A 27601-nucleotide genomic window follows, 5' to 3' on the forward strand; every position below is an offset into this window, starting at 1 on the left:
AATAATATAATAAAAAATTAAAAATAAAAAAGATAAATATTAGTGTATCTGAACATTGAAAAGGTGTAGTAAAAATTTGGCATAAAAGATTTAAAAAGACACTTACAGTATAAAAGTGTGTAGGGCACTGCTGAGAATGGAGCTTGCAGACCTGGATGTGGGTGTGGGTAAGTTGGTGTGTGGTTTGTGAATGTGAAGCTAGACATTACTGTGCACTTCTGGGCACTATATAAATGCTACACTTACACAACACTAAATTTATGAAAAGCTTCTTCTTTCTTTAATGATAAATTAACCTTAGCTTACTGTAACTTTTTACTTTATAAGCTTTAACATTTTTGAATAGTTTTTGACTATTATAATAACATATTTTAAAACACACATTATACAGCTTACAAAAATATTTTCTTTATATTCTTATTCTATAATTTTTATTTTTAAATAAAAATTATTTTAAATTACAGGCTCATGTCTGTAATCCTAGCTACTCAGGAGGCAGAATCAGGAGGATCACAGTTTGAAGCCAGCCTGGGCAAATAGTTTGCAAGATCCTATCTCAAAAAACCCTTCACAGAAAAGGGCTGGTGGAGTGGCTCAAGGTGTAGGCCCTGAGTTCAAACCCTAGTACCACAAAAAAGTTATTTCTTAGACTTTTTTGTTAAAAACAAAGATGCACATTAGCCTCGGCCTAGTCAGTGTCAGGGTCATCAGTATGGCTGTCTTTCACCGCTACATTTTGTCCCCTTAGTAGGTCTTAGAGGTGGTGACATACATGGAGCTGTCACCTCCTGTGATAGTAGTGCCTTCATCTGGAACCCTCCTAAAGGACCTACCTGAGGCTTTTTAAGTTAATTTTTTTCGAGACAGGTCTTTTAAAAAAAAAAAATTTTTTTTGGTGGTATTAGGGTTTGAACCCAGAGTTTTGTGCTTGCTAGGCAAGGGCTCCACCACTGAAACCACACCTCCAGCTGTGACAGATCTTGTCATGCAGCCTTGAATTTTTGACCCTCCTGTCTCAGCCTCCTGAGTACTGGGATTGCAGGCATGTTGCCATCATGGTGTCTGTGCTCAGAAAACATTTTTGGCGAATGAAATAATGAATATAAACACCTCTCCTTGATGCTCTCTCACCCCCAATGGTCCCTAAAACTCAGGGATATTCTGGCTGTTTTGATTAGAAGAGATGGGTTTTGCTAATGGTTTACATCATCTGTTAGAACTAGATTTTTAGTTAATGACTTACTGAGACTAGCTTTTTTTTTTTTTTTTTTTTTGCCTCTTGGTGGTGCCCTAGCCAAAGAAGGTAGCAGTGGGGATGGTTGAGAGAAGAATGAGGTGTGTCTGAGATCCCACTGGCCTTGTGAATGCTCTGACCAGCCTTCCGGTTGTATCTTCTCTCCCATACCTTGACAGGGCACATTCATCATTATAGATGTTCCAGGAATGAAGTATTTGCCCTGAAGAAGGTTCCACCTCCTTCTTTGCCCTTCAGAGATGGTTTTAAATGCTGGGATTATGGGTAAATTATAAATTACAGCTTTAGCTGCTGGTGAAAGATCTGTCTACCTACCTCCCAATCCCTGTTCTTTCCCTTCATCTGTGATGGAGTTTTGAACCACACTCATAATCCTAGTACTGAGCTGGTGAAGTAGCTCAAATGATAGAGCCTGAGTTCAAACCTCGAATACCACACACACAAAAACATCCTAGTACTTTATGCACGCCTTGCCTAGTAGCATATACATGTGTTGTAAAGAAAAGTTATGCCTCTAATTCTAGCACTTGGGAGGTCAAGGCACGGTGATCGTGAGTTTCAGGCCAGTAGGGGCTACACATTGAGACCCTGTCTGAAAACCAAAAAATCAAAACCAAACCAAATTCAACACTTTCAACTGTTCAGTAGGAAGCCTTGTTCGATAACAGGCATTATCACGTGCATTTTCTTCTGTATTCACAATGTCATCATGACAACTTACACATCTTTTGTGTAGATAGTGCTGTGAAAGTGCTTAGGGTTTAGGATGTACCACAGGGTGCCTGCAACGTTAAATAAAGGTAATTACCATGGGAGTTTGTTTTTTACATTGCATTTACAGAGGTTCAGTGGCCGCCCTCAGTGAGTTTGGAAACTCCTTTGTGACGTCCAGACATTCATGACAGACACAAAGGTGACTAGACTGCTAACCATTCATTCTGATGCTGTGGGTAGCCTTTTGTGAGCCTCTTGGGCTGGATTGATTCTATTCTGATTATAATGTTCCTCTGACCCTTTGATTGTTATGTTAGACATCTTTCTGTTGTGGTAACAAATTCTTGAGAAAATCACCCTGCAGAGGAAAGGTTTATTTTGGCTCACGGTTTCAGAGGTATCAGTCCATGGTTACTTGCTTGGTTGTTTCTGGGGCTGTGGTAAGGCAGAGAAACATAGCTGGGACGGTGTGGTGGAGCAAAGCTGCAAATGTCATAGCAGGCAGAGAGAGAGAGAAAGGAAGGGGCTGGGACAAGATGCAGTTCCCAAGGTCACTCCCCCAAGGACCCATTGGAAGGTAAGTTTCTCTTACCTTCCAATCTCCCATTAAGTTATCAGCCTGTCGGTAGATCAGTCTATCGATGCAGTCAGAGCCTCCCATCCCCTGAACATTGCTGTACTGGGGACATTTAATAGTCAAACCGTAACAGTCGTTCTGTAATAGAATCACAGAAATGGAGGGACTCTTAGAGGTAATCGAATCCAGTGGTTTTGAAACCTTTTTTCCCTGGAAAGGGACAATAGTAATACCAGTAAACACAATTGATCCCAGTATATGAATCTGAGAGAAGATGACTTTCTGGTTCAGAGAGGAGCAGACATGACAGGCTAACGCCTCCATCATTTCTCTCCTTCCCTCCCACTCCAGAGCTTGAGGTATCCAGGGCTCCTTGAAGCTCAATTTGAAAACCACAGCTCTGGAGTCATGGATGGATCACTGGATGCTAAATAAATTCCCCTAGCACCAATTTTCTGTTTATTGCTTCTTGAGGGCAAAATTTTAAGCCAAAACTGCTTCAAGTTTTTCCTCTACTTTTGCCTCTACTGTGAATTGTCAGCGATACTAGTGGACATCTAGAAGTTTGTTATGGATCTTGAATATTCAGCCCAACCAACATCCACTGTAGGTACCATGGGCGAGAAGCTGACCTGGATGATGGGGTGGTACTGTTTATTTTGATGCTGTGTGTGGCCTCTAGATGGCATTGTGAAAGTGCTTAGAGGTTGGGATGAGCTAAATGAGCTAGGCTGTAATCCTATAAGCACTATAGACCACTGCTTCTCAAAGAGTGGTCCCTGAGTAATTGCCACGTCCCCTACAACTTGTTAGAATGCAAATTCTTGTCCTCACCTTAGAAATGTTGAATCAGAAGCTTGGAGGGTGGAGCCTAAGTCCAGCAATGTACCTATAATAAAGTTTCTGTGATTTTGTTGCACGTTAAAGCTTGAAAACCACTGGAATTGGCCAGGATGCCTTATCCTGCCCTTCTTCCTACAGCATGTGTCTGGCACTGCTATGGAAATTCGATAGTTTTTCAAGCTTATGTGAAGTCTCAAGCTGCTTTAGTTCAAAACAAATCCTCTAGCTTAGACTTCCAATTTGATTGCCACCCCTAAGCCCCTTGGAAGTTCTGAAGCAGCCCCTGGATGTGTATGAACGTGCTCTTTTAGATGTTTACCTTAGTGGGAAGCCTGGTTGTTTATCAAAGGATGTGATTTTCTGCTTGACCTGTGAGGGCCTCATTTGTCTGAGCACTGCCAAGGTGCCTGGGAATGAAAACCTTTCAGCTGTATGTCTCCCGGGAGGATCTGATAGATTTCCGAGATGCACACCATGTAACTGTGATCATGTGATCTGGGCAACTTTGTTACCATTATAAGCCTGTTCCTTTTTCTTGTGTCTTTATGATTAACTAGGCAGTCATTGAGCAGGCTGTAGCTGGGGAGTCCTAGCCTGTGATCCCAAGAATCACCCCCGACATCAGAAATTGACTTTGGGCTGGAGGTGTAGTTCAATGGTAGAGTGCATGCCTGGCATCCATGAGGCCCTGTGTTCAATCCCTAGCACTGCAAACACAAACATCCAATCTCGTGAGGTTTGCAGAGCAGGCTGGCATTATCCCTATTTATAGGTGATGACACCAAGGCTTAGAGCAAAGAGGGAAGCAGGTGACTAGGCTCATTGCACAAAAGCTCTGGGCACTCCCACCAGGCTTCTGCTAGGGTTGCTTATAAATATTCTTGAGGCTGGCAGTGCAGCTCAGTGGTTCTTGGGTTCTAACCTCAGCATAAAAAAAAAAAAAAAGCCAAAAAACTTGGATGATGTTGAAAGATGGCTCAAAAGGTCAAGATGTGGAAAAACTGGCTGCTTACCTGCATATAAAGTCACTTTTATCTCTAAAGGAAGTGGATTGTGTTATAATCATGGGGTTTTTTTTTTCATTCTTCCTTATTTTAGTGTTTTTTCTTAAACAAAGCTTTATAGATATAGAAAGGATTTCCCCATTTCTCAGTTGAATAAAAGTTGGCTCCAGCCCCTCTTCTTTTTTCTTCCACAATCATCTTACAAAATTGTGCTTGATCATATTTTTTGCATGTGAGTCGGGCAAGGGCAGCTGGTATCGTCACTTCATTTTCTTTAGATTGTTCTTTGGGTTTTAAAGACTAGTGCCCTTGAAACTCACATTACACAGCCTTAAAATCGCACATAAAAGTTTGCTGTGGAAGAATAGCTAATGCAGGATAAATTGAGAAGTTAAGAGGGAAACTGTGTTAAGAGCTTCTCATAAATGACTTCTTACCATAAAAACACAGGGATTTCTCCAGGTGACAAATGGACTCGAGAATTGTGCTTTGCATTTTCAAGTAGTGTGTGGTAGATTAATTCTGTTTGTGCTCAAGCCAGAGGTCAGGGCCTCTGCTCATTCCTCTTGTGCTTTTTGTGTAATGGTGTCCGAAAGAAAGCTGTGTGGACATTTCATTTACTTTTATTTTGCAAACATATCATGTCTGTGACTCTGTCAGGATGTTAAGGCAGGCTGGCCTATAAAGGTGTTTATGATGAGGTTTGGGGTCAGAGCATTTTCCAAAAGGAATATTTATGCTTAGAACATGTCTTGTAAAGATTCTTGTTCCTTTTTCACTGCAGTGGGGTCACTGAGAAGGACATCAAAATGTCAATCATATATTTCAGTTCTCTGCTATCATGGATGTGTGACCTGTGTCTCTGTCAGCAGGTATGATAATGACAGTGAACTCTGAGCAAGAATCTCCACCTTTCTATTGGGAATATGCATATCAATGGAATTTGCATATTTTTTTTGCAGGTGGATATAAAATATGTGTATTAACTTTAGGGCTTGGACATCTGTGGGGTGCTGAACAATAATGAGAATAAAGAGAAGAGAAAGATTGCCTTCTCACAGTCTATTCCATGAGACCTGATGTATCGCTTGTAAACTTTGTTATCATTGATGTCAGGATTACGAGTTTGGATGGAGTAATTGATAAGCAATATCTTTGCCCTCTGTATCCTTCTGCTGAAGTTTTCATTTTCCTTTCCTTGGCCTGGGGCCACATTTTGTGTTTTTCCTCCAAGATTTTAATTTGTGGGGCAGAGGCAGCAGGCATGATGTTAACTAATTGCCTCAGATGCTGGCTGGTGTGGACTTGACCTTTCAAAGTCAAAGCACGATGCTGAAGATCAGTTTGACCTGAATGAGGTTTTTTGTTGCTTCAGTTTCAGGGAAATAAATCTTAGTGTCTGGGGACATGTAGAGGACATGGCGAAGATGAGGGGCGGGTGGTTCAGGGGTCCAGGGCCATGTTCTGATCAGTGCCTCTCCCACGTGGTGGTTTCTTGAGAGCAGAATCGACTCAGAGGCTCAAAGGCTCCGGATTTCCCTGCGGTTCCTTTTAACTCTGGGTATTTTTTTGCCAGGAAAAATAAGGTAAATCCTGATTTCGACAGCATGCCTCAGCAGCCCCAGAAACGGGGTGTACCATGGTGGGTGTTTTTTGAGATTGTGTACTCACCTGTCTGGCAGACACTGGACATAAATGCAGTGTTAGGAAATACTTGTGTGGTTACAAGGCTATTGTTATTATAAAACATAATTACCATAAACATATTACCAGAGTCTAGTGACTATGATCTGACTTTAAAAAAGGTTTGCTGTAATCACTTAAAAAGGCTATTTCCCTGTCACTTGACTTTGAATGTATATTCAGGCCATAACTTTGTTATTTTATCTTTTTTGCATTTTTAAAATTGAGGGTTGGGCATGTGACTTGATGGTAGAATGCTTGCCTAGTATACACAAAGCCCTAACTTCAGTAGCCAGCACCAAAAATTTGTTTTTGAGATAAAGTTCATATCATAAATGCTATGAGTTTTTTTGTCAAGAGAATTTAAAAAAGGTTAATTAACTCAACAGCTGGTTTATTTCTTTGCATTTGATGGCTGGTAGGTCAGCCAAGCCCTTGCCTTCAAGGATCATAGCCCCTAGAGACAGTGCAAGGTGCAGGTCCCATCTCTGTGGCTGCCAGGAAGGCTTGTCAGCTGTTCTTATTGGGCCTCTCTGTGAATATGCTGAGATCTTTTCTCTACCTCCTCCTCCTCACTTTTTTTTGTTGTTGTTGTTGTTAGTAGTAGGGATTGAATTTAGGGCCTCGAGCTTGCTGGGCAGGGGCTCTGCCACTTGAGCCATACCCACAGTTCTTTTGTTTTAGTTGTTTTCCAGATAAGGTTTCAGGCTTTTGCCTGGGCTAGCCTGGGGCCACCATCCTCCTACCTTCACCTCCCTAGTAGCTGGGATTATGGGTGTATGCCATTATTCTTAGGGAATCTTTTCTTTGCTGTTTTTTTTTTTTTAATGTTTATTATTATTTTTTTGTAGCTACTTGTCTTCATTGTATTAACGTTTTCTTCATGGGGGCTTTCATGTGAAAGTTAGAATTTTGTCAGCCACCTTCATGCTCCTGAAACACTCTTTGCTTCCAAGATTCAAAGGCAAAAATGTAAGTGGTGATGCCTGGTTTAGTCTGCTTGTTGGGATTTTAAAACATGCAGCACATTTAGGGCTTGATATGAACAAGGTGTTTTTGAATGCTGGAGTAATTCTACTACGTCTTTTTTTCCTGCAATGCTGAGGCCTGACCATTGCACAGGAAACTCCAAACCTGGTTGCTTAGTGAGGCTAATGTTACATTGCATACATTTCCATTTTCTGTTGTATGTTTTACTTCTCTCCTTTCAAAAAAAAACCCAAGCCAGAAAAGAGCATGTATACCTCCTAGCTTCTCTTCAAAGTTTCCTGAAATAGCTGCACACTCTCTTTCTTTCTGTCTCTTCTTACTCAGATCTCTTCCATTTTTGCAAAGGATACTAGCAGTGCCTTTTCCTCTTATGCTGGTAAATGAAAGATTAACTGGGTGATATTTATAAAAAGCTCTAGAATTTTTAGAGAAATGACTAAATAAAACAGAATAGTGTTAACCCAGATGAATAAATTACTTTCCTATATTAAGCTGAATTTTTCTCAGTGCTAATCTTTTTTTTTTTTAAGACTCTAGCCTTCTTTAAGAGATTGCTAGTGCCCCTCAGACTCCCTCCCTTCCCTACTCTAAGGCATTTCCAAATTGTACAATTGTCATCACTTCCCCCCTCCAATTTTATAAAGTATGATATCTTTAAAATGTTACTTTAAAAAAGCCTTTTTAAATATCTCTTCCTTGGTCCATGAAATGTGAAAATTGACTTCAGTTGACTTCACTTTAATAATCTTGTTTTATTAAAATCTTGCAACATTTGAGTCAAGTGCTAGTGTATAATTTTCACTGCTAAATTGTGTTTTATTTCACCACTCTCTGGGTACAGAGCTTAAAGGGCAGACTTACATGGTTACATTCTACAGTTTTACAGAAAGCTGCTTTTCCTCTTCTCACCATCTTGACAGTCAAGAAAGTCAAGGGAGCAGGGTGGAGAAATGACCCAAACAATGTATGCACATGTGAATAAATGAGCAAAAAAAAAGAAACATGAGAACACAAATCCAAAGTGTCTAGCTATAAAGTACCTATATAAATTTCATATGGTCTTTAGTGTAGTTGCCTATAACAGAGTAAAATTAATATAAGATGAATTGAAAAAAAAAAAAAAAGAAAGTCAAGGGAGCAATCAACAGAGTGGTTTAAGAGAGTGGAAATTTGTCTAGTGCACTGGAATTCGCTTCATCCCTGGTGTGAAAGCCTGTATTTGTGGCATATAGAGTAGTGCTGTGTGAAAATGTGAAGGACAAGTGTTTACTCTGGCTTTGACCATGGTGAGGATGTGATAGAAGAAGAATCAGCCTCTGTCTTGGAAGTATTTTGGCACTTGACCAGTCCCTCAGTTTTGTTTCCTATTATTGGAACCGAAGACTAAGGGATGACGATATAATTTCACAACTCATAATATTGCCCTAAAATCTTTTTTTCTTTTGGTTGATGTATTTTAAGCAGCTGAGTATATTTTCCATAAAATTTACTGCCTTCCATTTACCTTTGAATAGAAGCCAACGAGAAGAAATAGTTAGAAGTTTATGAGCAATGATAGAATGAGCTGTTAAAAAAAACCCTTTTGTGGCTTTCTTCAATGTGTGCTGGTGGAAAAATTACTGTAATTTGATAGTGAAATGCTGGAAATGATATTTACTGTTTAGAAATAACTCAAATGGGCCATGATTCTTAAATTCACGTGTTCACAACGTTTATTTGCACCTCACTAGATCCATCTTGGCCCATTGTGCTTTACATGATGGAATGAAATGTGACACATTTTGACCTTCGATGAGCCCCACAGTTCTGAAATACAGACTTTGATTAAATTCTGAGAACGAATTAAAGGTACTGTTTGATGTCATACTGGAGATTTGTGAAATTTTGTGTCTAGCCTAAAATTCATTTGAGGACAGAACATATCACAGTGATAGAAAAACAAAAGAACACAAAGAATACCTAATCGTAACTTACCTGTTGAAACCAAAAAAGACTCAACTTTGAAAGAGCAAATAGTTTTTTCAAGTTAGGTCCTTGGTGTCTGTACTGGTCATCATGTGCCTAGTCCCCTGGGGAGTGCCAATGGCAGAAGTAAACATGTTTATTGGCCACTCAGCCCCTGTATCTAATTTTATCTTTTGGAAATTTAAGGACACGGGGATGAAGGCCAGCACTTCTTATTGCTTGCTGTGAGCATCATGGGTTTTGCAAGAGGAGAACTAAGTCAGTATGTTGTCCATAATTTCCAAGGAGTTCTTTGGCAGCCATCTACTGATTTTGTTTTTCTCACCTTGTACAAGAACCACCTACACAGTTTTCCTCTGACTTTGTGAGTTGGTCCGTTAACTTGTGCTTTAGTGTCTGTAAGATCAGATCATATGAGCATTTTCTGTGACCTAAAAGCACTTGTCATTTAATGGTTAGGGGTAAGGAATTGAACATTGGACTGAGGTTCCTGTCTCAGCTCTGCCACTGTGGGATCTTGGCTAACTTAAACTTTTCAAGCTTCACTTCTCTTGTGTGTAAATGGATATTCATTCATCCATGTCTTCACTCTTCCACTGCACAGATACTAAGCACTTTCAGGGTGCCAGGCCTGTTCTTAGTGCTGGGAAATAAGCCATGCTCAAGGCAGATAAAAATCTCTTCCCATGGATCTTACATTCTTTGGGGGAAATGGAAGAAAAATTGATAGAAATTAAATATTGCACCTGTATTTCACCTGTGAATATATGCTAGATGGTGACAGGTGCTACAGACAAAAACAAAACTGTGTCATGGTGGAGAGTGGCAAGACTGGAGGGGGGTTTCTATTTTACATAGTGTAGGCAGGAAAGGCCTCTGTGATGAGGTCATGTGTAAGCAGAGACACACACAGAGGAGTGACATGAGGATATCTGGGGACAGAGGATCAGGGAACAGTGTGTATGACAGGCTCTGCACATTCTCTGAGCTGAGACAGTGTGTGAGGGACAGCAAGGAGGCTCATTCAGCTGTAGAGTGAGTGTCAGCAGGGCAGGCATGATAGGAGTAACCAGCTCAAAGGGTTGTTTAAGAAACTGAGTGAGGTGACATGTTTAACATGTACTTTGTGCACATTAAAAGATCAAAACACCATCACAAGTGAGGTTTATTTCAGAAATGCAGGAAGAGTTGGAATTTATTGATGTTTATTATCTTATTAAATATAAATAGAAAAGAATGATCATTTTTATAGAAAAGACATTTGATAAAATTCAATATGTGTTTTTTTTAATTCACTTATTCATATATGCATACATTGTTTGGGCCATTTCTCCCCCCTGCCCCCCTCCCCCGCCCTCTCCCTCTCCCCACCATCTCCTTTGCTTCCAGGCAGAACCTGTTCTGCCCTCTTCTCCAGTTTTGTTGAAGAGAAGACATAAGCAATAATAAGAAAGACAATGTTTTTGCTAGTTTGAGATAAGGATAGCTATACAGAGAGATTCCTAGCATTGCTTCCATCCTCATGTGTATTACAGCCAGAATTGATTCATCTCTACCAGACCTCTGCACTATTTCCTGGTCACCTTCCCATAGTGACCTCTGTTGTTTTAAGGTTGCTACATTAACACCTGTACAATGGACACATCAAACACTTTCAAGTTTTGGGTTTCTTTCCTTTCCCTATTTCTCATGTATGTGTTCTCCCATTAGTGTGTGACCCATTCCAATAATATTACTGCATTTGTTTTAGGTCTAAAGTCCCCTTCTGAGCTTGGCTAACTTCACTTAAGATGCTGTTCTCCAGTTCCATCCATTTACTTGTGAATGACAAGATTTCATTCTTCTTCATGGCTGAGTAAAATTCTATTGTGTATAAATATCACATTTTCTTAATCCATTCATCAGTAGTGGGGCATCTTGGCTGTTTCCATAGCTTGGCTATTGTGAATAGCGCAGTTGCCTATAGAATAACCTGAGTCGCATTCCTTTGGGTATATCCCTAGGAGTGGGATTGCTGGATCACAATGTGTTACTGATTAAAAAAAAAAAAACCCTTAAAATATAATAGGAAACTATCCTGGCAAAGTAAGGTGTGTTCATCTCAACCTCCAAGCCTCTGATGTTTTGAGAACATTGTCTTTAAATTCAGGTTAAGAAAAAGGGATATTCAGTATTTTCACTATTTATTAGAGGTGCTTTTGAGTCATGAGCCAATGCAACTGGACAAGAGAAAAAAGTTATGAAGGCATAAAAATCAGGAAGGAGACAAATGTTATTTGCAAATAATGGGGTATCTGTTTAGAATACGTAAGAGAGTCAAATGAAAAACTAATTACCTAGATTAGGTAATTTATAAATGTTCCTGGATAGCAAATAATATGTCAACATTCATAGTTTTCACATACACTAACAATATCCAGCTAGAGATTTAATAGAAGAAAAGGCCATTGGCATAAGGAAGGATGAAGTGCCTATGAATTAACCTAAGAAGTCTGAATATTGTATGTGAAGGCATAATAGTGCTCGTGGGGGTTACAAAAATGACAAGAAAAAATGGGGCAGGCTGCCTCATTCTTGCACATAAAGATGTCAGTTCTCCCTGAATCTGCATGGTTAGTGTAATTCTAGTAAAAATCATAGCAGGGTTTTCTGGGAGCGCCAAACAAGGTGATTCTGTGTTCACTTAGAAAAACGAACAAGCACAAAAAGCCAGGAGAGCTGAGAAAAAGAGATTAAAACCTAGCATAGCGAGGCTACAATTGATTGAAATATTGGTATTATCAAGTGCCCTGTCTAGCGTATGATAAAGGCGGTATTTCAGATAGGTGGAGAAGGATGCTCTGTTCAATTAATAGTAGTGGGATAACCAAACCAGGCTGTCATCTGGAGGGACACGGTGCTGTTTGGAGCAGTGACCTCAAATGTTAAGTCAAAATCAGTCTATTAAACAGAAATGAAAAAACCAAAACCTAGGTTATAGAATAACTTTAGAAATTTATTTTATAATCTTGGGGTCCATATGTATGGCCTTTCTGAAAGAAACAGAAGCCATAAAAACAGAGCTTGTTAACTTTGATTATAACAGTAACTGCTACTACTGCTAGTAAAAACTCTCCCCCAAAGAAATTTTGAATAAGGTAGGGAATAGGAAAGTTGAGGAAAATACTTGCTTTTTATATCACAATGGGGCTAATTTCCATGACAGTCTTAAGGAGGGGAAATAGAGTGGTTTTTAAACATATAGAAAGAAGTTTTAAGTACTCATTATAGGAGCTACGCACATGACCACTTCACTGAGCTACCAGCCATCACGGTTAGTTGGACAGAGATTGAAAGTCTAATAATCTCTGCAGAGAATATGAGTGCCAAACAAGATGGTCTCTTTAGTGGGCAGTTAGGCAAAATCTATGCTATGAGAAATCTCATATTCCTTAGACTAGGAGTTTAAGTTTTAGAAAGTTACCCCAGATACAAATACATAGTCCTAGATCTATCTGTGTTCAGGTACTCTATGAGGATATCCCTCATATACATATGATAAATGGGAAATGGTTCATGTGTGAAGATTCTCACTGTAGTAGTGTTTGCAATAGCTAAAGATTGGAAACAACTAAGTGTCCGTCCTGAGACACCGAGGCACATTGTTGCAGCTGTACTTTGAAATGGCACAGTCATAAGAGTACCAGGGAATCTTTTTACATATCAGCTTCTAAACATTGCCAATATATGTTCATGACAAGTGTGAGGTACAGAACAGTGTATCTGCCTGTTTGTGGGAAAAGGACATACAGATGTTTTGGTTGTATATGAAGACACACAGCTTCTGGAGAGGATAATTTGGTGGCTAAAGACACACCCAGCCTCTGCTCAAAAAAATTCTTTTTTTACACTTGGCACACACCAGCACTTAGCCCTTATTGCATGTTAGTGGTGGTTATTTTCGTTGTAATCACAGCGTTGATTTTTAATGTTGATGTGGAAAAGGAAGCTGTCTCAGGGTAAATACTGCTTACAGGGTTATCATACTTTAGGTTATTCATGAGTAGTGCTGTGTACACTTCCTGAAGTGTGTTTCTTGGTAGAAGTCAGTACAGTCTGAACACCAAAGATTTCAAATAGTATTGGGAACCAGCAGGTTAAACAAAACTAAACTAGCTCCTTTTCTACAGGTCTTCTTAGAGCCTCAACACTCATAATGTGCTTTGTGAGGATTTAGGAGGCATATTTAAAATTGATTACAGACTAAACTTTGTAAAAGAAGCATCTTACAAATAGCTGCCACATAAAATTTGGCTTTGTTTATCTTCATTATTCATTCTCATGGATCTGTATTCTTGACTTTCTCAGATGCTGCTGATCTCTGCTTGTTTTCCCTCCTTTGTAATATGCTCCAGCTTGCTAATTTGTTTGTGTTTTGTAGTCAAGACCCTCCCAAAGTCAAAGTCATCCTGATTGCACCAGGTTTCTTGAGTACAAAAGAGAATTCTGGATTATTAACATGAACTATCAGGGACTGATTGAATGGGGATTGAGATTGATGCTTCATTCAAGTCAGCTCTCCCAAAGCTTTAAAAAGTTTGCTGGTTAGTGGGAAGGAATGCAGTAACCTGGGTGGTGATTGTTGAGGAATTGTGGGCTCCATGCCCAGATGGAAGCATCATATGGGAGTTAGAAGATAGGGCTTCTGCCTTGTCTTTACCATTTCCCTTTGGCTTACACCCTAACAGGTCACACAAGTACTGCCCCCCCTTCACTTCTATCATCAAAAGATTGGATTTCAGGATTTGTATGGGTGCATCCATCTTCAGACTCTCAGGTATTATTCCTGATTTTAATGGAGTCAGTGAAGTTTGTGGGCCTGTGAAGTGTCCTTTGCCCTACTCTGCAAGTTTCCACACATGAAGATAATGTATCACCGGCCCCAGTCCGGCCTTTTTGGAGAATGAAATTATTCAATAATTAGCTCAGAGTTAGCTTCATGTATTTGAAAACTTACTGAATTGTTTGACACTTCTCTCTTTGTTGGATCATTTGTTAATTAGTCTCCAGGAGAGCAGTTGATTACATCACGAGTCAATATAGTACTGCAGGTGAATCCATACCTGCTACACTGGTCTCTGAGAGGGAGAGAAATTCAGATGTGGACAGTGGTCAAACCCCTCCTCTCCACAGGTGCTCATTTGATGTTGTGTCTTTTGTGCACTTTCTACCTGTTCGCAGTTTTCTAAACTTGGCATAGTTGAGGTCTAAATTCAGTAATTTATGCCATCCAGAAATGAGCTTTAATTTTGTTCCTTTGTTGAAATTGGGGAGATGATGTAGCTATTACAAAACCGAATGTGAGCCTGAGTTTGCTTTTATTATGTGGAGGTAGAATGCTTTGTTAGAAGGAAAGCACCTGTCTGGGAAGAGCTCTGAGTGTGACTGAGTCGTTAATGCCACCAGTTCCCCTTTCTAGCAGGAAACATATTTTGTTTTTGAATAGGATGACAACCAAGAGAATTATCAAGACCTGATGAATTTTAAGAAAGTGGTTTCAATTTACTTGATTTCCATTTAACCTTGCTTTCCGTGTCATTCTGTGTATTATCGCCAAGGGACCCAGCGTTGCTGCTGGCGGAATCATGATGGTAAAATATGAATGGCTCTCAGTAAAGCGCTTGCTGATACACAGCGATGCCTTATTACCTAAGCGGAAGCGTGCATGCGTGCGTGTGTCTAAGAGTGAGTGCGGGTGGATGGATGGTAATGCATACTGAGCTGGGGAAGCATCTCATGAATTAGAGATGCCCGTTCATTATTCATGAGTCACAGAGTGGGGAAAGGCTCGAAATCACCTAAAAAGCACTAGGAAGCAATCTTTTTTTTTTTGATAAAGAATTTTTTTTATTGTTGTGTTGGATGGCGGTACATTGTAGCATTTATAGAGGTTCTTGCAATGTATCAAGTATCAAATATATCATACCTGAATTCCTCCGCTTTCTCTCCCCCATCCCCCTTCCCCTGATTCCTGGGACAGTTTCAACAGGTATCATTTTTGCATTTAGGTGTATGTGTATACCTTGCTTGTACCGTATTCATCCTCCTACCTCTTCCCCCCACCCCCGGATTTGCACTCTTTAAGAGGAGGCACGGAGCCTGAATCTGTCCAGGATTGATGATAGCACTGTTCATGCAGGATTATGAAAGCAGTAGAGTTCTGTCACTTGCACAGCCCCTTACATCTAAATGCCCAGAGGTCTGGTTATGAGGTGTCACTGCTTGATACCCAGGTGCTTGATAAGGGCTAAATTGATTAGCGTGAAGACGGCTGATTTGGGCATGTTGAGGAAATTTTAATATGAAGAATGTTTACTCACCTGTGAAATGTTATTTTCATACCCCACTCCTCTCATACCTAGTCACCATCACTGCTGTGCCTAGTTTTGAAGATCAAGGTCACATTGTGCCCTCCCCCACACTTTGTTTTTCTTTCATGAACTATTTGTTTTGGCAAAGGTATTACATTTTTAAGCTTTTGAAGCTGTCTGTGGGTTAGATGCACACACAATCTCTTCTAGAAAGTTCTAGGGAACCATCTTTTATTATGTTGAGCTATTTGTACGTGTCATTATTATATCAATGAGTGACTCACTATTTGGATCTTGGGAAGTCCTTAGTAGAGATACTTGGATTTTTTTTTTTTTGGCAGCACTGGGATTTGAACTCAGGGCCTCAAGCTTGCTAGACTGGCTCTCTACCACTTGAGTCACTCTCAACCTAAGATAGAGATATTGAAAAGGTGTATGTCCAAAGACTTCCTTGAGTTGCTCATCTTAGCTTCTTTAAAGAGGGGAAATGTTTTTGGCCATACTTATAATATGTCAAAAGAAATTGCCTGTAGGTTTTTGCTTTTGCATAAGTAGTTGTGATGATTTGTAATTATAACATTACAACTTGCTTTTTCTTCTTTATATTAGAAACATTTAACAATTTATTATAAACTCATAAATTTATTAATAGCTGACAGAATTGTGACTAAGGAAATGATTCAGTTATGAAAGATTTAGTTGACTGTTCCTCTGTTATGGTTTCCATGTTTTCAATTTAAGTTTAGCATTTACTGTTTTCTCTAGCTTCCACCTGTCGTGAAGTTGAATAATGGCTTCTTGTGATTTGCTTAGTAGCACGTTACCATCTGCCTTTTGTGCTTCTAAGTGTTTTGGGGTTAGTGATTTTTAATTGCTGTCCTGATACCTCTAGCTTTGTTCTCTGTATTTCTTTCAAGTAGGGTAATTTTCAAGATCACTTCTCTTCAAACTCTTGTTTTTCTGGTTGTATGGTAGGGATGAAGCCATGCATTTGTGTTGTGAACTTATCCTGCCAGTTAGGGCTGATGGTAGGAGGTGCATGTTTAAGACAAAGTAGACTGACTGCCTGCCATGGGATGGTGAAAAACCAAACTTTTAGCCATTGGAGTCTAGATAGGTCAAAGGTGCCAGTGAATATGGCATGTTTTTTGAAAGTCATTTATAAAAGTTACTTGTGGTCTCTTCTTTGCTATTTCATATCATGTCATCATTATCTTAATGTGATCATGTTGATCCATGGATATGGATTTATTTAGAGTCACATTTTTTACTCTCTTCTGAAAGAAGCATCTAATTACGTCTCTTAGAAGATGGAAGAGTCTTTTGCTACTTTCTGCTACCCAGCAGGGTTTTCTCACTTTTGGCCCACATTCAGATTTCTAAAAAAGATTTGGCTTGCTATTTATTTATTTATTTGTTTGTTTATTTAATGACAAAGACAAATGCAGTCTGAGGAGAATTTGTTCAGTACACACCAAATAGTAATAAATGGGAGGCATATATGACTATTTGAGAAATGTAGATTGGGTTTTGCAGTTTATTAATGACTGTGGCATCTTTTTATTCCTTTCTGTAGATTTTGAATGTCTTCTGGAGGTTCCTGGCAGAACCAAATGTTGGAGAAATCTTTTCCACTCCTCTGAAAAGTGAAGTGAGCAAATGCAGCATAGCAGTGGGCTCCTGAGGAGAGCAATCACAGGTAATGCCCTCGTTCTTACCGCCATTGATGTGTGTTGTCGGTATGTGTTCAGTTATGTTCAATAGCACACTTTGTTTTTTAAACAAGCCTACTTGAACTTACACATCTAGGTGAACATTATCTTATTCAGAATAGGCTTATTGAGAGCTTTCACTCAGCCCTAACTCCAAGCTCTTAAAATACTTCTTTGGGAGTTACGTCCTGGTCATTGGGTAGCATTCTTTGAAGCATTCTGTTTTCAGTGGTAGCATATCTCAGTCCTGTTGGGGTGTATTTGGAAAATAGTCTAAACTTCTTTAGGGCCAGGGTCATAAGTGGGGAGCACTCTCATTTTGGTAAAACCAAGAAAGAGCAATACCATAAGGCAACCAGTTTTTCTTTTTGTAATTTGTGTGTATGCTTTAAGGCTTACATGCAGTGTTGAAAATTAATTCTAAGAAGTAAGCCAGAGTTTAAACAATGGTAGTATTATTAAAATAAGTGATTAGGCTTTGAGTTTATGCAGAGGAATATTTATTTGAGTGTATAAATATTGATATTCTTTCTTATTAAAGTCAATCAGTCAATCTGTCAAAATTGTAGAAAGGTTCCTGTATTAATCAGGTTAAGTAAGATGATATCTAATCTTCCTTCTAAGGCATACCTCTAAGGCTTTATAATTTGCCTCTTATAAATGATCCCCTGCAGGTGTTCTGCAAGTTTTCTCAAAGTGTTATTAGAGTGCTTGTTAAAAATACATATTAAAAATTTCAAATCACAGGGCTGGGGTTATAGCTCAGTTGTAGAGAGCTACTTAGCATGAGTGAGCCTGGATTCAGTCCTACCACTGGAACACAAGAAATTCAGTTTACTAGGTTCCCACTGGGAGTGTCACCAAAGACTGACATCCCCAGAGTAGTAAAGTCATACTCTGTTGTGCGTGTGTGTGTGTGTGTGTGTGTGTGTGTGTTTTACCTTAAAGCTATTGCATAGTGATTGACTGATTTTTGCTTTGAATGCAACAATTTACTAAGCTGTTTTGACACAGAGTTAACTTTTCAAATAGCTTCTTATAAACTCAAATTGAGATTGTAACTGAATAAAACTGAACTTGGCTAAATTTGAAAGGGGTGTATTGTTCCTGGGTTATAAATGGCTAAGTCTACTTTTCTCATCTTGAGGCCACATACTAAATTTTATAGCACATCAAATACGCTAATAAGTGCAGGGTAAAGAGTAATGAGCTGGCGTGGGGCCCCGGGATCTCTGCCACACTACGGTTAGCATCTAGACCAGCATTTTTCAGCAAACATTGTGATGCTGGTTTCGAGGTGCAATTTACTGATAGAAAAACAAAATTTTCTATTTCTAGTACCCTGAGATCTGGTGAAATGCTTTAAATCCTCCAAATGAAACAAAAATTAACATGAAATGAAGCAGTAGCCTTTGACATGAAGTTATTTTTATTTTAATCTTGTAATTTCTTTGACAATCATTCTATAAACTTAATTAGTTTTATAAAATGTAATCTTTGTTTATATATATATATACGTATATATATATATATATATATATATACGTATATATATATATATATATATATATATATATGGATATATGCTTTTTAGATATTTCAACCCTACAAATAAATTATACCTTTATTTTAAGAGATATGTAATATTACAGCATTCTGTGCATGTTAAAATTTGAGATAATATGCTTTAGTAAAATAAGAACATGACCAGGTTTTATAAGTTAAGGCTATTAATTTCAAATGCTTGTTACTTTATTAAAATGTTTAATATATTGGTATGATATATTTCACTAGTTCATATTTTTGGGCTTTTTTTTTTTTGGTGGCAGTAAACTTGGCACTCTACCACTTGAGCCACACCTCCAGCCCTTTTTTGCTTGAGATATTTTTTGGATGGGGTCTTGTGTTTTTGCCCAGGGATAGTCTTTAACTTCAGTTATCCTACCTATGCCTCCCACATAGATGGGATTACACTTATGAACCATCATGCCTGGATTATTTGTTGAGATGGGGTCTTGCTAACTTTTTGCTAAGGCTGGCCTTCAGCGGTAATCTTCCTGATCTCTGCCTCCTGAGAAGTTGGGATTACAGCTATTGCATTCAGCCTTCAGTTTATACTTTTAAAAATTATGGTAAGATATATGTAACATAAAATTTACCATCTTAACCATTTTAAGTGTACAGTTCAGTAGGATTGAGTACACTCATATCATGCAAACATCACCCTCATCCTAAATTAACCGGAGTACTTTTCCTGCTGTGAAACTGAAACATTATACCCATTAAGCCATAACTGTCCATCTCTCCCTCTCCATCTCCTGACAACCAACACAACACTTTCACCCTCCATGAATTTAACTTCTGTAGATACCTCGTAGTGTTTGTCTTCTTGTGACTGGCTCATTTCACTGGTCACATGTCCTCATGCTTCACCCATGTTAAATCATGTGTCAGAATTTCCTTCTTTTTCCAGGCTGAACACTGCCTCATTGTGAGTATATGCCATTTTGCTTATCCATTTATCCGTCAGTGGAAATTTGGGTTGCTTCCACCTTTTGGCTGTTGTGAATGATGTGATGGATAAAGGTGTACAAATAACTCTTTAAGTTCTTTCATTCCTTCTGGGTATCTATGTAAAAATATAATTGCTGGATTATATGGCAGTTCTATGTGTGCATTTTTGAGGTATACTGCTCTCTGGAACAGCTGTGCCATTTTGCATCCTAACCCAGAGTGCGCAAGAGTTTCAGTTTCTCTATATCTTTGCCACACTGGTTATTTTCTGTTTTTTATTATTTTTTTAAATAGTAGCCTTCCTGGTTGGGTGTGGGGCGATCTCTCACAGTGGTTTTGATTTTGTATTTTTCCCTAATGATTCCTGATGTTGAGTGTCTTTTTCCCTATGCTGGTTGGTCACTCATATAGCTTCTTTGGAGAAATGTCTATTCAGGCCCTTTGCCATTAAGAATTTTTTTTTGCTATTGTTATTGTTGAGTGCTCTATTTATCTGGATAGTGTCCCCTTATCAGACATGATTAACAAATAGATCCTCCCATTCTGTGGTTGTCCTTTCAGTCCATGGATTGCATCGGATGGTAACACAGACGTTTTTAATTTTGGTGTAGTCTAATTTATCTATTTTTAGTTTTCTTGGGCACTATTTTTACTTTTGCTATGCTTTTGGTGTTATATCCAAAAAATTATTACTAAATGTCTTGCCATGAAGTTTTCCCATCTGTTTTCTCCTGAGAGTTTTATATTTTTAGCACATTGATCCATTTTGAGGTAGTTTTTGTGCATGGTTTAAGGTAGGGATCCAGCTTCATCTTTCGTGTGTAGATGTCCAGTTTTCCAAGCACTGTTTGTGAAAGAGAAGTTTATACCTTTAAAGACAGTTTGGGACAAGGAAAAGGAAAACAGACAATTGTGAATAGCTATGACATGTCTATGTAAGAAGTCCCAAAACATCTGCTTATCTAATTAACAGGGCATTTTAGAAATAAAACAGCATTGCACAGATTTGAAGCTCACTTGAGAGTAAGATTTAATAACCATAACTAGGCATAGGACCTGTGTTCAAGTTTCATCTTGTTATATGGTGGGTAATGACTTCTTAAACTTGGGTTTTGATTCTGATGAACTCTGAGTTTTGGTCTTGAGGTAAGAGAGAGAGGGAGAGAAGGAGAGAGAGAAAGCGAGAGAAAGAGAGAGGAAGAGAAGGAGAGAGAGAGAGAGAGAGACACACACACACCGAGACCCCTGTTACAGGGCTTTTCCCTAACCTGTGCCTGATCCACTTCATGTTTTAGGGAGCATTAGTTTTCAGGCCCTGACAATGAGGAATAGCCACTAATGAATCCTGGGGACAATGTGCACTGTTCTGAATTGTTCCCCTATCTTTAGGTTTTTTTGGAACCTGTTCTTGCTCCAGAAAGCACTGTGTGTGTGCGTATGTGTGTGTGTGTGTGTGTGTGTGTGTGTGTATGTGTGTGTTGACTGAATATTTATGCCAGCTTTGAAAAGTTCACCCCCAAATATTGGTCCCTTAGAAGTGAAGTTATTTTTAGGAGGCAAGAGGAGTGTAGAAAATATAAAAGCAAATATACCAAATATTCATAACCAAGGGGAGAGGCCGGGTGGGGTACACTGAGGTGGTGTGCGAGTGGCATAGGCTATGAAGGGATTTAATATTCAGGTGTATTACTGTCTAAGGAGGAAAAGATAGTGCATCAGGAACCTCAAGTGGAAAATGGGTTTGAAAATAGACTCAGTGTGACATGAGTGTGGGTGAGTGACCTGAGGAGATGCTGATGGTGGAAATTCATCGTTATGCATCTTGGACGTGTCCTCAGAACAGTAGGCAAGTGGCAGGTAGACAGGCAGTTATAGTTCCAGCTGTGAGAGCACTGTAGATCGGATGTAGGAGTTCAGGGCTAAGCGTAGTCTATGTGACAATGACAAAAGAGTGGCATTTACAGCAGCATGAGAATGCTGTCCTTCCTACAGCAAAACTAAGAATGGGAGTCATGCAGAACTGGGGAGAAGGGAGGAGGTTTCCCTGTGGCTGCCCTGGCTTTGGGTGGAAACACTTTCAGAAGTGGTTTTGAACAAAAATCTCCCAAGACTGGCTCCAGACTAGGTTTTCTGAATAAGTAGCACAAAAGCATCCCCCAAAAGGACCAATGGTGGAAGAATTAAACCAGCTACATAACATTACACAATGCTTAAGTCTGAGATTTGTTCATTTCTCACATAGCTTCCCGTAATTTCATAGATCTTAAATCTGTCTTCCATCTTCACCTACTTTCTTTTGTGAGTTTAGTACCTTTACTTATTCAGCCATTTTTGTCACATATTCCATGACCTTCATAATTTTGTTTTATCTTACTTTGGATCTCTTCCAGCTTTTTATGTCTCTTCTAATTGACCAGATGGTTTAGAATAAATATGTATGATTTATATTTGGTCATGTTTTCTGTTTCATTTTCAACATCATTTTTTAAATACTTTACTTTGTCTTGGTCTTTTTGCGGGGGTGGTATTGGGATTTGAATAGGACCTTGCATTTGTTCCCAGCTCTGGGCTGGAGGTGTGGCTCAAGCAGTAGAGTAACTGTTTAGCAAGTACAAAAGTCCTGAGTTCAAACCCCAGTACCACCAAAAAAAAAAAAAAAATTGTCTTCCCAGCCCTTTTTGCATGACCTGATTTTCAAATAGGTAATGGTCTGGACTGTGATCCTCCTGTTTATGCTCCCTGTGTAGCTGGGACGACAGATCTATACCCAGCTTTTATTGGTTGAGAGGGGACTTGCCAACCATGATCCTTCCTATTTCCCTGTTATGAGTAGAGAGGATCACAGGCATGAGTCACTGTGTCCATCTGTCTTGGTCTTTAAGTGTAGGGTGCTGCTGCAATCTGAGAGCTGACTGTAACAACTCTAGTCTAGACCAGAAGTTCTCAAAGTTGTGGTTCCCAGAGAAGCAGCATCAGTTTCTCCTGGGAGCTGGTTAGAAACGAGGGTGGCACTCAGAAGTCTGTCTTCAGCATCAGGTGATTCTCATGCGTGCTGAAGCAGCTATTCTGGCCAGACGCCATAGCTGCTATGTTGTAGTCACTCACTTTCTCCAGCCCTTGGTCCCCTGCGCAAGTCAGTCGGGGGCTCTCAAACTTTGTGTGCACATGAATCATCTGGTGAGCCTGTTGAAAAAAAATCTCAAGAAGCAGTGAATTTCTTCTAACCTTATACTGTGAGTCTCATTTGGTCAGTGTTGGATGACTCAGTAAGACTGCATTTCTGTATGAGCTCCAAAATAGTTCTCATATCTGCGATTCAGAGTAGGACACCCCTGTTTCCTTCAAGCCTCCAGGCGATGTGATTTAAAATGGCCTTTTGGGGGTTTAGTAACTGAAAGTTTTGTCCCAGAACTTAGTTGCAAACTGCAGTTTAGATTATTTTTCAATGAAGCCAAATTATGTTCTGATTTTTTTCTTTGAAGAGTATGATTTTTTTTTCTTATCTACTCAGATTACCATATATTTTTCGGAGGCTATGTTTCTTAGACAGGTTTAAGTTCACTTAAAGAGCTTACTAACTCTTGTAAACTTGGAGATGTAGTTCTTCTGTGTAATTCATAAAAATAGTAAACTTTAAACACTGGTTCTAAGGAATGTTCCTTTCATTGAGATGTCATCTCAGTGCCTTTCATATTGTTATTTTCCTTTAGTTTTTATGGAATATCCTTATTAGCTTTCATTTGTGAATCTTACTCTTGTCTCCTCATTGTTTTCCTCTTTCCAAGCCTTTTTCTTTTCTCTTTTCCTTTGTTTTTGGTGCTGGGGATTGAGCCCAGGGCCTCACACATGCTCTACCACTGAGCTACACCCCCACTATCCACGCTTTTTTCTTCTCTCCACATCTTACCTAAAGGAACCAACAGGTTCTTGCACAAGGCCTGCTTCTTCATGTCAGCCAGATCATTCCTTAGATGTCACCTGAGTTACTACCCTTCCCTTTATAAAGGTGTATCTGATACCTCACAACTGTGTCCTTGGCTTATGCCTGTATCAGCTGCCCACTGGATGTCCTGAAGTCAGGGCAGTTAACATATCTGCAGTGGAGCTCACCACTCTTTTCCCAAGAACTCTGCGCCTACTCTTGTGTTTCCTGTTTTGAAAAGTGACATGCATCATTCATTGACCAAATGTAGCTGATGTTTATCAGGCATTTCCTGTGTACCAAGCACTGTCCCAAGAGCTTTCATGTAACTCTTCACAAAATCCTTTGCGATAGATTCTATTATTTTTCCAACTATTCTACAGATGAGGAAACTGAAGAATTTAAGTAATTTCCCCAAGGTCACAGAAAGTATTAATTTGTAGAGCTGAAACTCAAGCCCAGCTGTATGGATCCAGAGCATGTGGTCCTAATTTGCTGTGTTCCGTTCTGTGCTGTTTCTCATTTGCCAGGGTCAGAAATTCAGGATTACCTTCGACTTCACTCCGTGCATCTGGCTGGGCCTCTTGAGCCCTCCTCTCTTTGCCTTCCACTGTAAGCATTCTAACCTAGGCCTCCATCATCGCTTGCCTCCACTGCTAGATTGTGTGTCTCTTCCATTCATTTCTTTCTTTTTCCTTTAAACAGTTTTTTTGGCCACCATGTTATTCTTCTGCATAGTAAATCATTTGCAAATGGTGGGCAGCCCTTCTCTGTTGCCTATTTCATTGTTGAGCATGCCCTCCCAATGCTGGGACCAAGATGGCTCAGGCAGTTGAAGAAACTTATCACAAGGCAGAGAGCTGGGAGAGTGCTGGCACTACCTGGGTGGTACTGACCCATTTAAGGGTACTGACTTTGATTTGAATTTGCCTCTTTTGGTCCTTGATTTCTATTTATTGTGATAAAAGAACCATAAAAACGTGTAGCATCTAGTCTGTCTGAGAGAATAGCAGCATCAGTGATTTAGGCAGGTCTTAGGAAGGACATTTTCCCCACCCCTGTGCCATTTCGTGCTCCAGCCACAGTGATCTGCTTTCCTTCCCCTCAGTATAGCACTCTCTTCTCCTGCCTCTAGGCCTTTGCATATGCTCTTCCCTCCACCTGGAATATTCTTTCTTCACTGCTCCCCTTGACTGGTTGGCTAAACACTACTGGTTCCTTTTTTTTTTTCAGGTCTTAATTTAAATTTCATGTTACCTGGAGAGCCTTCCCTGGTTCCATTTACCTCTCCACAGTTTGGATTAAATGCTTTTGTGTTGTGCTGCCTTACCAGTCCATTCTTTTTCCACCACGTGACTCATTAAACTGTGTTTCAATTATCTGTCCAGTTGTCTCTCTTTAGACTGTAGCTGTGTCTTTATATCTGTGTTTCTGTCACCTAACATAGATGCTTAGTGGGTACTAATTGTATGAAAGAGTCAACAAGCATTTAAACGAACCAAACAATGGCTGCCAGTTCCTCATGGTGCTTCTTCCCTTAGTGAAATAACTAGCAGGTGATGTATTGGTTAAGGTTAGCCTCCCACCCCCACACACAAGTAAATGGCTTGAACAAATTAGAGGACTGTTTTTCTTCTAAGGAAAACAAGTGTGGAGCTAGACTCTCCAAGAAGTAGAGTGGTTCCTTGGTTATCAGGGGCCCGTCTCTCTGTTTTACTGTGTTGGGTTTGATCCTCCTCTCTACATGGCTGACAGAACTCTGGTTGCTTCTGGGTCCTCCTAGGAAAGAAAGGAAAAGTCAGAATGCAAAAGAGAGCTTGCCAGCAGCTTGCTGCCTACCCCCTCCTCTCTTAGCATTCCTAAAAGTCCTGCCATGTGACTTCCTCTGTAGACCTCCCCTGTACTAATCCTTCAGACCCATCAGTGTCATGTTTAGCTGCAAGGAAGGCTGGGAGATAGAGGGTTTTTTGTGTGGCCCTTTGCTGCTTGCTAAAAGCTGGGGTTGTATACTAAGGAAGGAGGACATACATACTGAGCAGTGGCTGGTCCTCTTTGCCACATAGGTCAGGATGATTTCTTCTTATGTGATCATGGACAGCTTTAGTGAGTGATTCGCAGATTGCTGTCTTACTAGCCCTGTTTTTTTTTTTTTTAAATTAGTAAGCTACCTTTTTAAAAATATGTTTTTAAATTTGATTGATGTAATAATTATACATATTTATGGGGTTTAGTGTGGCATTCTCTTTTTTTTTTCTTTGTACTAAGGCTAAAACCCAGGGTCTCACTCATGCTAGGCAAACACTGTACCATTGAACTATACCCTCAGCCGCTTTCAGGACATGTGTACAATGTGTAATGAGCAGACTAGAGTAACTGGCATCTGTCACCTCAGACGTGTCATTGCTCTATGTTGGGAACATTCAAAATCCTCTATATTAACTCTTTGAAATATTCATTTAATCATTGACCACAGTTATCCCACAGTGCTAGAGAACATTACATTGCATGCTCTTCCTCCTGTTCAGCTGCATCCTGTTAACCATTTTCTCCCCATCCTCCCTCCCTGACATCCTTCCCAGGCTCTGACAGCCATCATCTATTCTCTGCTTCCTGGAGGTCAACTATTTGGAATGGAAGCTGCCTTTTTTATTTGTTTGCTTCTAATCATTTTACATGAAATTAACTATCTGACTACGTAAAAAATCTAAATGATTTCTCTGGGATTTGCACTTGTTAATTTAGGCATGTACCTTGTTAGAGTCTCATTGTGATGTACCCCAGAATGTGCTGATGGAAGAAGTTGCGAGAACATTGGCAAAAGATTTAGCAATAGATGTCAAGAAATAAAGAATCTGTAACCTCCTTCCCTTCATTCTCTATTAATGCATAGTGAAAGCCAGAAATTCAAATAAAATTGTATATATTAAGATGTTCCTTGAAGACTATTTCCAATAGTGTAGAACTGGGATAAGCTAAGTGTTCAATAATAAGGAAGAGTTAAATAATGTTTATTAAGTAAACATTAAATATGAGTATTTAATAGTTAAATATTAAACATCCATGGAGGGGAATGAAGTACTCTTAAGATTGGAGTGGGGAAAATTTAATGACTTGGAACATGCTTAGGATATAATATTAAGTGGAAGAGGCAAGGATCAAGATCGTGTGTGTATTAACACAAGTCATTATGCTCCTTACTTTATAAAATTGATACCATTATTAGGAAGCATGCAACAATTTTAGAAAGACATTGAACCTTTGAAATATTTTCTCATATAGTAGCGCTATTATTACCTTACATGTTTTATTATCTTATATATTTTCTATACTTTTTTGCAGTGACTAATATTATTTTGTGATTTAGAAATGAATTCAGTTAAAAATAAAGAATCTGTCTTCTATATTGATGACCAGTTGCTGCTTTGCTATTTAGGATGTCAGTGTTAAAGTTTATTATTATTTTATTTTTTTTTGAGTCAGGGTCTCATGTTGTCTAGGCTGGCCTGAATTCATGGACTCAAGCAGTCCTCCTGCTGCAGCCTCCTTGAGTAGCTGAGATCACAGGCTGATACCATTGTGCCTGAGAAAGCTGATATGTTAGTGTTGATGTTTTAATTAGAGAAGAATAGGCCTACTGGAGTGGTGGTGTTCACCTATAATCCCAGCTACTTAGGAGGTGGAGGCAGAAGGATCTCGAGGTCCAGGCCAGTCCTGGTAAAGTTAGTGACACACTGTCTCAAAGACAAAATACAGACAAAAGTGCTGGGGCCCTGGCTCAAGTGGTAGAAACCTTGTTACAAACCACCTCAAAGCTCAAAGGGTTGGCTTTGCTGGGAATGGTGCTTACATCTGTCATCCCAGCTACAAGAGAGGATTGCAGTTCAGGCTGGTCCTGGCATAAATGTAAGACCATATCTGAAAAATAACTAAAGCAGAAAAAGGGCTGGGGTGTGGTTCAAGCAGTAGAGTGCCAGCCTGGCAAATACAAGGTCCTGAGTTCAAACCCCAGCGCAGTGCCTTCCCCCCACCCCCCCAAAAAAAGCAGCAGCCCATTGGCAGGTAAAGTTTTTAT

At 39.5% G+C, this 27601-nt stretch overlaps 1 protein-coding gene across 4 annotated transcripts in view; it reads left to right on the forward strand.

Moving 5' to 3' along the window:
- Window positions 1-27601, forward strand: part of Fhip1a (FHF complex subunit HOOK interacting protein 1A) — a 221584-nt gene that overhangs the window by 49168 nt on the left and 144815 nt on the right. For all 4 annotated transcript variants that reach the window (XM_074041280.1, XM_074041278.1, XM_074041283.1 and 1 more), the window contains exon 2: window positions 16958-17080. The gene's annotated coding sequence lies outside the window, so the exon portion shown is untranslated. The remainder of the gene's footprint in view (window positions 1-16957; window positions 17081-27601) is intronic.

Source organism: Castor canadensis, chromosome 9 (genome assembly GCF_047511655.1).
Source record: "Castor canadensis chromosome 9, mCasCan1.hap1v2, whole genome shotgun sequence".
Lineage (NCBI taxonomy): Eukaryota > Metazoa > Chordata > Mammalia > Rodentia > Castoridae > Castor > Castor canadensis.